Source organism: Ceratosolen solmsi, unplaced genomic scaffold (genome assembly GCF_000503995.2).
Source record: "Ceratosolen solmsi marchali unplaced genomic scaffold, CerSol_1.0 scaffold10, whole genome shotgun sequence".
NCBI classification, from domain to species: domain Eukaryota; kingdom Metazoa; phylum Arthropoda; class Insecta; order Hymenoptera; family Agaonidae; genus Ceratosolen; species Ceratosolen solmsi.
In genome coordinates, this window is record NW_011948412.1 from 16,158,640 (window position 1) to 16,171,525 (window position 12,886).

Sequence of the window (12,886 nt, forward strand, 5' to 3'; positions counted from 1 at the left end):
GGGAAAGAGAGGTAGACAATGAGAATGTAAAAATTAAAATGCCAGCATTAAATGAATGAAATTGCCAGCGTACAAAAGAAAACAATCAAAAAATGCTTCAGTTATAATCTACAAACTACCGAAATTCAAACCAATCAACTCTGTTGAATTTCATTTAATTTATATTATTCGATATATACAAATTGTATATTAAACTTGTTATGTTGAAATATTAGTTATTTTCAAAGATAGCCTATTTAAAAAGTCAATATTTATCAAATATTGATCTGGTTATAAAGACAATGTATAATATATTAGAATTTTTCCATATTTTACAATCCTTCTACCTTATCAAAATATTAATATATAATAGATTGCATATTTTTCAGATTAAATTAAAGCAAAATTTAGTTTTATTTTAAAATCAATTTTGTTAAACTAATTTTTCTTAAGTAAATAAAATTTAAAAAATCTTATTTAATTAACAATCATACTGTTAGCCGGTATTTAAAGTGTTATTTCAGTATTAACATAAAAATATTCGAATTTTACGAATTGTTTAATAAATTTAATAAATTAATTGTTTTGCTAGTATCACTATTAATCTATGAAAGTTTTTATATTTGAGAGTTAAGGATGTTTTTTCTTATTTTATTTATATTTAATATTTTATTTTCATGTTAATCTGAAAATACTTTTCATACTTTTATATTTAGCGATTGATTTAGATAATTTTCAAATTATACCAATATTTTAAATTATTAGCATTAACAAGGAAACATCATAATTCATATTTGTGTATATCATCAAAATGACGTGGTTAAATTTTTATTTTTTTTTCGTGATTATATGAAATTTGTTTTTGTACAAATTTCTTTCGTCATTATATTTTTGTTATAACGTAAATTATAATTTTTATATATAAATGAGACCCAGTATTTTCATAGAAACATAATTTTTGGATTATAACCAACTTTGAATTCTCACCATGCCTCACTATAGTTTATTTCTCTGCGTTATTTTCGGATTCCTTTTATTCAGTATACAAGATATTTCGGCTGTACGTAAATATATAATTTATTTTTTATTTACCAGTAAAACTTTTTTCAAAAATACAATCGAAAAAAAATTTAAATATTAATTTTTTTCAACAAATCTAAATTTAATATATTCAATGTGTTATTACAAAATACAAAATAAAATAAATAGACATAAATAAATGAAGTTAAAATCGACGCTTCTTTAATTAAAGCATCATCTTCAGTATGGATTATGAATTATATAAATTTTTAAATATCAATAAAAAAAAGCTTAGACGTTTAAAATAGTATGGTGACTAATATATATTAAATAAAATTGTAAGTAATGATTTTTATTTTTAAAAGCATATAATAAACAATTTCGTAATATTATTCTATAAACACAATAATATACAATAATAACAGCTATGAAATAAAATATACAAGATTAAACAAAATGAAATTTCATAAAAAATTTTGGTCTATCCATCTCTGATAGAATATCGATTATATTTTAGATATTGAATATATTTATTTAATGAATTTTTATATATACTTATTCCATATACAGCTTATTTATTACTTTCATTTATACAATATCGTTTGTAAGTTATGACTTGTTTAAGATACTGTTTATACCGTATAATTATTACTGCAGATATTCATTAATTTTATTAGTAATAATTAGTTAGTTTAATACTATTATCATGTGTTGCAAAAATAGAACCCAGCTTCTTCTCTTGAATGCCGTCATAATGCTGAAATAGCATGTGCATCAAAGCCAGAAGGAGAGGAAAGGCAGGCTTGTATTGTATGTGACTTGATAATTCATATTTACCTTCAATTATTATACTTTTATTCACTGAATGCTTTTCTTTTTAGTTCGATTATATCGCCAAACATTGCCGTTTGTAATTATTTGGAGTTGTATTAGCCTTCAAAATTTGGGCAGAATATTTGTGAAATTGAAAATTATGAAAATAATTAATGATTTATTAATTATAAATGATATTTATACAATTGATTATGTATTGAGAACTATTTACAAATAAATATATAAATTATTTCATAAATACGAAAGAATTTTATTAATTTTATTATTTATTATTGAATTATTTCCACTAGTTTTTATTGATAACAATGTATACATTATATTATCTCATAATATAGCATAATCCATAAGTTTATCCAAACAAGAATATTTTTATACCTATTGATATAAATTACACAATAAATAAAAAAATTTGTTAAATTTAAATGTACATGTAATTCTTTACTTTACTATTTTTTTATTAATTGTAATAAACTAGGTAATAGATAGATAATTTTATATTATGAAGTTATGCAATATTAAAGATGCATTTATTGAAGACATTACTACGATATTATTGTACATATTACAATTTTTATAATAATTTTATTAATCTTATAATCGCATAATGTATTATATTTTAAAATGGAGGATTTTATTATATTAATATTTGTATTCATTATTTGCAGCGTATGATCTGTAAAATACACGAATTCTAACATAGTTTGAATTATTTTGAATAATTATTTTGAATTTTAATAATTATTTCTAATAATTAATTTTTAGTATTAAAAAATATTAAGCCTAAAGTTGGATCATATCAATTTTCTCACAATAATGAGAATATTTACTGTGGTCCGGACTGTTAACTGTTAATTTTTCTTAAAGCATAATAATCTCTGAAAAGGCCTAAATATATATTGTATTCGAATTCCCTATTGAGAAATTAAAATAAAAATGGCGTATTTGCTTTTTTAATTTTAATAGATTAAAAAGTAAGTATAAAAATTTCTAAACAGAAGATTTTTGTGAAAGGACTTAGATATAATTCCGAAGATTTTAATGGATTTTAAAGAAAATTATAAAATCAGTATTAATTGATTGTATCACATCGGGATTAAATACTTAAAAGTAAAACTTGTAATATTGTGTTTCTAGGCTATTGCATTAAATCATCAATCCATAAAAGTCGAAAGAAAATTAAGGGAATGAATCATGAACAAGCATCACCTATAGGTCAAAATCTGACAATATAATGACAATGACAAAATGACAATATAATTAAGGGAAGTTGATTTTTTCACGACTAACTAATGAGTGATCTATGTCATTCTTAAGTCTCAGTGTGAGTTATTGTATATTAGCGAGGAAAAATTAATCAGATTATTTGAATAAAATCACATATTTATGCTGTTTATAGCTTTGATATTCGTTACCTCGTAAATTTAATATAAGATTAAATTAATACGTAAGTTGATTTTACTGCATATTAAAAAAGTACTTATCAAGTAAACATAAATTTATTTAATTATATTAACAAACATCATAAAAATATATAGATAATTTATATTTAAAAGAGTAACCATTTCAATTATATTCACAATAACATTAAATCTTTGACAATGTTTTCCTACAATTTCATTTTATACATATTATTTGGGTTAATAATATTATTATTTACCGATAATGTCGCAGTACGTATTATTATAGAATATTTCGAAACTATTGAAATTTTTAATTAATAATTTGAAATGTTTCATTTCAATTCAGTATTGCTCAATAAATATTTAATGATAATTACAATATCTTTTGAATATTATATTAGTAATGTAAAAAATGTATAACTAAAAAATCAATCAGATTAATTATTTTATCAAGTATGCCAGTGTAATATTGCTTATTATCAATAATGTGTTGTAGTTTAATAATTGAATACTTTTTATTGTAATTTTTACAAAGTTTATGTCTTGAGTTAAATAATGTTGGCAAATTTTTTCCAAAATTGGATGTCACTTGTCCTTCTCGATACCTTTTTGTATTTTTATGCATGTATTAAAATCTTTTAAAATTAGCAAATTATTAAAATTATTTCAATTATTCAAATTATTTTTGTACTATCTGATTATGGAATAAAAAAGTATTTGTGAATTTCATGTATATAAATTGTATTAGTTGAATATTATTAAATATAAAAATTTCAAACCTCATGTAAATGACATTTAATTAACTATGTAAAACTAGGTATTTTTCGATAAATACATCAAAATATTATAAATGCAAAGTTTGAGATTAACAAAAATAATTGAAAATGATAATTACAATTTTAAGTAGAGTAAACTTATAGCAAATACTTATTAGTAATTTTTAAATTATTTTACTTTTCATAAACATGGGAATCGGTATATTTATATAATATCTATAATTTAATACTGTTTTGTTCTATTTTATTTTGAAAAAAAATTATTTAGTATTAAGATCATCACAAAATTAAAATCCAACAAATAATATATAATACCTTGTAGAATTAAAAAAAATTATCTTTAAAAAAGGTAATACCTTTTCTTTCTAACTATTAGAAATAGAAAGATTCTAATTTATATAATTTATTTATAAAAATTTTAATTCATCAACCTTATATTTATTTTTAAGATATTACATTTTTACGTGAAAAAGGAAAACTTGAAATAATGTAAGAAATATATAAAATGTCCTTCAGTATACAATAAAAATGTTTTAAAAATAAAATTTTGCATATATTTTTTATTATTATCTCATTGTTTTCTCATCTGATATTAGTATTTTGGGCAATGATATGGAATAAAATTTCTTATAACTTCAGGCAGTATCGGTGGAATGTATGAAGCAGGCAATGGTAAAATGTGATGGTATTAAAGATTCTACAGCAATGGCAATTTGTTTTGTATGTATTTGTAAATTTACATATTAAATTATTTTATAGATAGCAAATAATATATTTAATTAGTATATATTTTTTATTTTTAGCTTGATTACTACAAACAACATCATTGTAACCCATAATAATATACAGTTATGTATGCAATATATTTAAATATATTTCTTAAATATCATTAAACTTTGTTTACACAGAATACATTTTTCTGAAAATTCTTAATTAAAAACCTCTTTTTTATTTATACCCAAAAATTAGTATTTATCACCAACTTCATATTTTTTTTACGAAATTCATATAATCAAATTTAAAATGAAAATACAATTTCGTATTAATATTTCGGTTTTTAATAAATAACGTTATTGCTGAAAATTGTTGAAATGTTTTAATACGCTAAAGCTAAGCTTTAATATTGTATCCTTATTGAAGTTCAGAAAAAAATTCAAATAAAACATTCATTTATTTCATTTAATAAATGTGATTATAAAATGAAATTATATTGCATATTATTATAATAGAAGAATAAGTTTGTGTAATATGCATATACAAATATATTGTATCAGTTATTGGTTGTAGGTTATTATTCATTTGTTATATAAATCAAATCATTTGAATAGATAATGCAATTATACTTGAATATATATAATTAAGAATTACATAAAAAAATTATAATTAATAAAAATAATTATATTTATCAACTTAATTTTATTGTTACAATTTCGATAATCATTTTATCTTATTCATTTAGTCTGCGTTCAAAATAGACATCCAAATAAGAGTTTATCATTTACGATATGATATATTTCAAAACAATTAAAAGTTATTACTTAATACAGATTATGTATTGTGTATTTATTATATAATAATTATTAATAATATTTAAGAAATTATAAGAAAAATATTGATACTTATGAATTTTAATCTTCTATTACCACACAATATCGAATTTAATCGTATAATATATAATATTTCAAATATTATGTAAAAATATTAAAATATTACAAAAAAAATTATCATATTGTTGGAAAGCCATGAATGTAGTAATGAAAATCTGGTGAGCAATTGTATGACAAAATGTTATAATATATAAACACGATCAAAAGCTTTTTAGAATATTATCCATAGTACAATTAATACATAAAGAAATAAAGAGGATTAATGAAATATTTCATCGAAAAGAACATAATTTCGAATTAAAGACTTATTTATCTATAAATTTATTTTATTTTGATTGAATTATAAATACAGAAGATATTTAGTATAGCATAGAGATATTCAAATATCCCAAAATTATACATAATATTTCATTAACATTGTGCATATGTAATTATTTATATTCGTCTATCCTAATGGATGCAACCATGAGACAAGTAATAATTATACTGGAAACAGAAAAATATAGAGATACAGTGTTATAAAAATTATAGTACGTTATTTTAAATAATAAAAGCATTTTCATATATATAAATTACGTACAAAGCAATTTTTTTTTGCTAACTGGTCTGCAATGTTAGCACATTCTTTATTCGCAGCGGCTACACATTGTGGATCGGTCACCTGCAATGATAATAATGTGAGGTACAAAAACGAAGCAAGAGTTATATACTAATACGTCGAATTTTTTTATTTATATAATTCAAATTAAATTATAAATACTGTCAAAATCATGGTAAAAAGTTATATTAGTATTTTAATTATATTTTTAACGTAATGACGGAAGCTCAAAGTTAGTCTCTGTAATTTTGCAATATTAATATTACGAAAAAATTATGGTTATATATAACTCTTCACTTCCTGCCATATGAAAAGAAAAAGTAGCGATTTTCTTATTTAATAACATAATACAACATTTAACTTTGTCCTTACAGTAACACTTGCTTGAGAGATTCCTAGAATAACCACTGCAATAAAGATGTAATAGAAGAAACCGTAACTGATCATGTTGAAATAGTGTCTTATCTACTTAGTTACCGTATGAATTTGATCCCACTTATAATTTAAATTATTGTGAATATGACGCTATGTCGATTGTTTTCCCTTAATACGTGATCGATTGTAATCTTTATATTGGACATTAAATTTCTATTATAATTTATTACAAACTTATAATTAAAAAATTACTTAAAACATAAATACGAAAAAAATGTATGTGTATGTATGACGATATTTACATGATTCCAATTAATCGTACAAATGCATTAATAAAACTAGTAAATATCATAATATTATTAATATTATTAACTTCAATGATGATGCAATAATAATATAATATACACATTTATAAGAGAATAAAATTGGCAAATAATAATAAAATTAAAAAACGTATATATACGAAATTAAAGAAAATCAGATGGAGAACATTAGTTGTAACATAAAACTACAAGATGTATAATATTACTCAAACAATAAATGCATACATAGGAATTAAATAACGAAGACATTTGAAAAAATATAAATATATCTGGTTCTTGACTGCTATCGTAAATTAATTGAATTTCTTATTCTTATAGTAGTTTTCATATAAAATTCTGAGTAAAATGAATATATATATATATATATATGTATATATTATAAATTATAATATAAACTACAATATATTAGATACTACATATTCTCGGTAATAAAAACCGTTTAGAAAGAGTAAAAAAATTTATAATATTCTACCTTTTTCCAAAAATTATATATTTTTAACCTCTTATTAATTACATTGAGTACTATTTAGAAAACATTAGATTGTCTTTGAAAAACTTAAGCTAGTAATAGAATCTTTTATTGATAACATTCCAAATGAAATTCTGCTGAAACATTCTTCTTCTTAGTAAAGTATTGAATTTTAAATAAAAACAAATTAAAAATTTATTTGTGATATTATAATATTAGCAATAAGTCATTGTATTCAAATATTTATTGGCTTTGTATTCTTTTGTGTAAATAAACATGATTAATGAATAATAACAATAAGGAACTTATGCCGATATCATTTATTTATTCAAGAAGTTTACAATAATTTTTAACAATTTCAAATTCATCTACCATTACTTATTATTTGATGTTCATTAACATTTAACAATTTACATGTACTAATTGCAAAAACTATATCAGTTGTGGAAGCAATGATGGCTTTTGTAGTACTGCAACTGCAATTTTACAAATCGCTGTTATTATAATATATAGAAGTATATTTAGTATTGTTAATTTATATTATAAATTACGTACAAAGCATTGATGTTTGTCTTCTGCGTTTTTAATATGGTCGCACGCTTTATGGGCATCGCTTACGCATTTTGGATCAACCTAAATAAAAATAAATTGCAATAGATAAATATTTAAAAATTTTAAAGATAGTATTTACAAGTTTTCATTCTCTATAATAATGTTTATAAACGAGAATTCTTTATTTATTGCAAGATTCTCAACGAATGTACATTTTATCGAAATTTATTATTTAATTAAAAATAAATTAAATAAAACAATATCATTACTCGTAATATAATTCAAAACATTAGTCTCTCTCTCTCTCACTCTCTCTCTTTGTGAAAAAGTAAGTTATAATGAATACTTAATTCTTTTACGTAATAAATATATAATTCATTTATTTGTTATTATAATTAATTTCTTTAAGCTTATCTAATGTTTCGATTCGTATAAAAATTTTATTTTTAAATATTTAAGTTCGTATTCTGACCAGAAAATTTTCGATTACATACCTTTACGGCTTGTGTAATTCCTAGAACAGCCAAAGCAATGAAGATGCAGACAAAGAATCGGAAGCTGAACATAATGAATCTTGAAGTGTTTACTTGTATATACCTGATTCCAGACGCCAATAAATTTTTTTATAATTTCGATGAATGCGATGAATCTAACGTCTCTGTAATATTAACTTTGCGTGCGTGCTTCTTCTAATTTAAAAATGAAAACTCAGTAATATATATATATATATTTATGTGTGTGTGTGTGTGTCTGTGTGATTATTTTAAGGTTTAAAATATTACGTGCTAATGCATTCATATAGCAATTTTATTGTTTTAACAAGTTCAAGATAATAGGCGAATAGATAAAATCAATAGTTGTTTTAAAAATATGAACAAAGACCTTCAACTCCATTATCAAATAATTATACAATTCAAATTTCATTTACTTAAGAATATTAATTCATGGGATAAGTAAATTGTGGTATTATGAATCTTATTTGTTTTTAATGAAAATTTGTATTTGCGTTTTAATGAGAAATTAATATTAAATATATTAAATTATTAAATATAATAAAAATATTAATTAATATTGTACAATAGAAAAGTATCAAAAGTTAGACGGCGCAGAAAATGGATGGTCACCAAATAAGACTTTATCATTTACGATATGATATATTTCAAAACAATTAAAAGTTATTACTTAATACAGATTATGTATTGTGTATTTATTATATAATAATTATTAATAATATTTAAGAAATTATAAGAAAAATATTGATACTTATGAATTTTAATCTTCTATTACCACACAATATCGAATTTAATCGTATAATATATAATATTTCAAATATTATGTAAAAATATTAAAATATTACAAAAAAAATTATCATATTGTTGGAAAGCCATGAATGTAGTAATGAAAATCTGGTGAGCAATTGTATGACAAAATGTTATAATATATAAACACGATCAAAAGCTTTTTAGAATATTATCCATAGTACAATTAATACATAAAGAAATAAAGAGGATTAATGAAATATTTCATCGAAAAGAACATAATTTCGAATTAAAGACTTATTTATCTATAAATTTATTTTATTTTGATTGAATTATAAATACAGAAGATATTTAGTATAGCATAGAGATATTCAAATATCCCAAAATTATACATAATATTTCATTAACATTGTGCATATGTAATTATTTATATTCGTCTATCCTAATGGATGCAACCATGAGACAAGTAATAACTATACTGTAAACAGAAAAATATGAAGATACAGTATTATGAAAATTATATAACCTTATTTTAAATAATAAACATTTTTTCATATATATAAATTACGTACAAAGCAATTTTTTTTTGCCCATGCGTTTTCAATGTGATCGCATTCTTTATTCGCAGCGGCTATGCATTGTGGATCGGTCACCTGCAGTGATAATACATCTAATTATTTTCTGTTTTTTATATTTTCCTATTTCAATGTAATAATGGAAATGTGAAGTTAGTCTATATGATTTTACAGTATTAATATTACGAAAAGATTATAGTTATATAAAACTATTTACCTCTTGCTATATAATAAAGAAAAAGTAACAATTTTTTTATTTAATAAGATAATACAACATTTAACTTTGCCCTTACAGTAACACTTGCTTGAGTGATTCCTAGAATAACCAGTACAATGAAGATGCAGTAACAGAAACCGTAACTGACCATTATGATATTGAAGTTTGTACTTTGTCTACCTTATTTCAGACTCCAAATGCTTTTATAACTCCATTTCATATATCTGATGTTTAAGTACTATTATCTTGAAATATGTTATCATGAAATATAAAATTGGAAAAAATTTTTATGCCTATGTTAACAAAATTATATACTGAAATATATACACAGTAGTGATTTATATTGATTAAATATTTTTGTTCTTGAATGAAAGATAACTGATTATTAATTTTATACTTTTTAACACTTGTAAAAAAATAACAATTTTATTATCAACTTACAGCTTTCTTTATTAGCGACGATGGTAAATAGGTTATATTATAATCTTTTTAAAAAGAGACGTTTGGTTAGAACTATTAATTTATTTGAATAAATGACTTTCATTATTAATAATAAATTTATCTTTTTTATACCCGTTACTTATGATATAAAATAAATAATTTAAAATAATATGAAATAAAAATGTATTGTGATAAAAGTCTCAAGGTTAGACCAACTAATAATAGGATTATAAAATTGCCAATTCATTCAAAAATTCCGTATTTAATAGCTTATATAGGTAATGAAGCATTAGATATTTAATTCATTTTAATAACTTATTGTTGTCTATAATGTCCGCCGATCTTAAGCTGAATCCGCATACGTTATTGCGTCAATTGCTTTAATTGGTTTCCATAACTATTTACATTTTGAAATTGATTTTTTAATTGAAAACAATAAACATAGTGCCTCTATTCAGATCTTCATTCTTTTACGTATTAAAAATTAATATATTTTATTAATTGAAAGATATATTTTATTTAGGTGGAAATGTAATAAGCTCATAAAGAAACGAATGCCATCACATTAAAGAAATTCGAACAAACATAATATTAATATTAATTTTCACACAATAATATTAATTTTAAATATAATATTATTTTTAAACATGATATTTATTTTTATTTTTATTATCTAAATAGATTAACAATTTTTGCAAAATATATTTTGGAATTAATTGATAAACGGAAAAAATTAAAATTATATTATTTTTATAAATTTATAATATAATCAAATTGTAAATGAATGTTTCATAGTAATTATATAACACTTTTTAAGAATATAGAAAAATATATGATCAGATGATTGCTGACATATATAGTTAATACTCATTATACTGTGCAGTTTTTTCATTTTAGAATATAATAAAAAAAATTCTACTAAACAATAAATACTCATTTTGAATTGATAAACAAAATATAATAAATAAATCAGATTTCAGAAAGCGATGTTTAAAATATAAAAGATAACAAATTAATATATTATATGATATAATTATATATAAATATAATGAGAAGGTAATTGGAATATTTTGTATAATGCAAATTAAATATAACGTAATAAAGTTTTCGTAATGGAAATTTCTGATTGAAAAGCAAAAAGCATCTAATTTAATAAAACAACGATTTTTCATATAAGAATTATTTATTTATTTATTTATATTATTAATTTTGATTCAAATGTATAAATAGAAGAATGTTGGTAAAATATAGAGTTCTTCTTATTTCTGAATTTCATATTGCAATTAATTCACTTTCGCATGTGCATTATAATAAGGCAAATGCAATCCGTAAAAGTTATAGGACAACTTTTTTTGGGTTAAGTGATGTATGTTTACATTTAACTTTAATTATGGAAACATCCATGAGATGAGTAATATCCATACTGTAAATCAATAAATATTAAAATCAATTGTTAAGTAAATAATAGTACAGTATTTTAAATAATACACGTATTTTCATATATATGAATAATTACATACAAAGCATTTTTTTCTTTCCCATATATCATTAATGGGATCACATAATTTATGAGCAGGATCTACACATTTTGGATTAGTCACCTGCAGTGATAAAAGAATTTGGTTAAAGTACGTGTATGAAATGTACAGATAGGATAATGTAATTAGACATAATACTGTAATATCGTATGAGAGTTACATTCTCATATTTAAAAGTAACAATGGAAGTTTAAATGTGGTTTTAACAATTTATACAATGTCAGTATCACAAAGAATTATACTTATATTTTTCTTAGACTTATTTATTTACAAAATGAAAATGCAGGCATTTTTTTATTCCTTCAAATAGGAACAAAATTTAATTTTAATCTTACCAGCACACTTGCTTGAGTGATTCCTAGAATAACTAGTACAATGAAGATGCAGTAACAGAAACCGTAACTGACCATTATGATATTGAAGTTTGTACTTTGTCTACCTTATTTCAGACTCCAAATGCTTTTATAACTCCATTTCATATATCTGATGTTTAAGTACTATTATCTTGAAATATGTTATCATGAAATATAAAATTGGAAAAAATTTTTATGCCTATGTTAACAAAATTATATACTGAAATATATACACAGTAGTGATTTATATTGATTAAATATTTTTGTTCTTGAATGAAAGATAACTGATTATTAATATTATACTTTTTAACACTTGTAAAAAAATAACAATTTTATTATCAACTTACAGCTTTCTTTATTAGCGACGATGGTAAATAGGTTATATTATAATCTTTTTAAAAAGAGACGTTTGGTTAGAACTATTAATTATTTTAAATAAATTAATTTCATTATGTCTAATAAATTGATCTTTTTTATACCCGTTACTTACGATATAAAATAAATAATATAAAATAATATAATATAACGGTGTATTGTAATAACAGTCTAAACGTTAGAACAATTAATAGG

At 21.4% G+C, this 12,886-nt stretch overlaps 1 protein-coding gene and 1 long non-coding RNA gene across 5 annotated transcripts in view; both read left to right on the forward strand.

Annotated features, from left to right (window-relative positions):
* The window catches only part of twin (CCR4-NOT transcription complex subunit 6-like twin), a 465,857-nt gene that overhangs the window by 397,828 nt on the left and 55,143 nt on the right, over positions 1–12,886 (forward strand). The gene's annotated exons all lie outside the window — the stretch shown is intronic.
* Positions 3,469–4,884, forward strand: LOC105360724 (uncharacterized). Its single transcript, XR_912816.1, has 3 exons — positions 3,469–3,503; positions 4,649–4,729; positions 4,813–4,884. It is a non-coding gene; the product is annotated as an uncharacterized LOC105360724 (long non-coding RNA).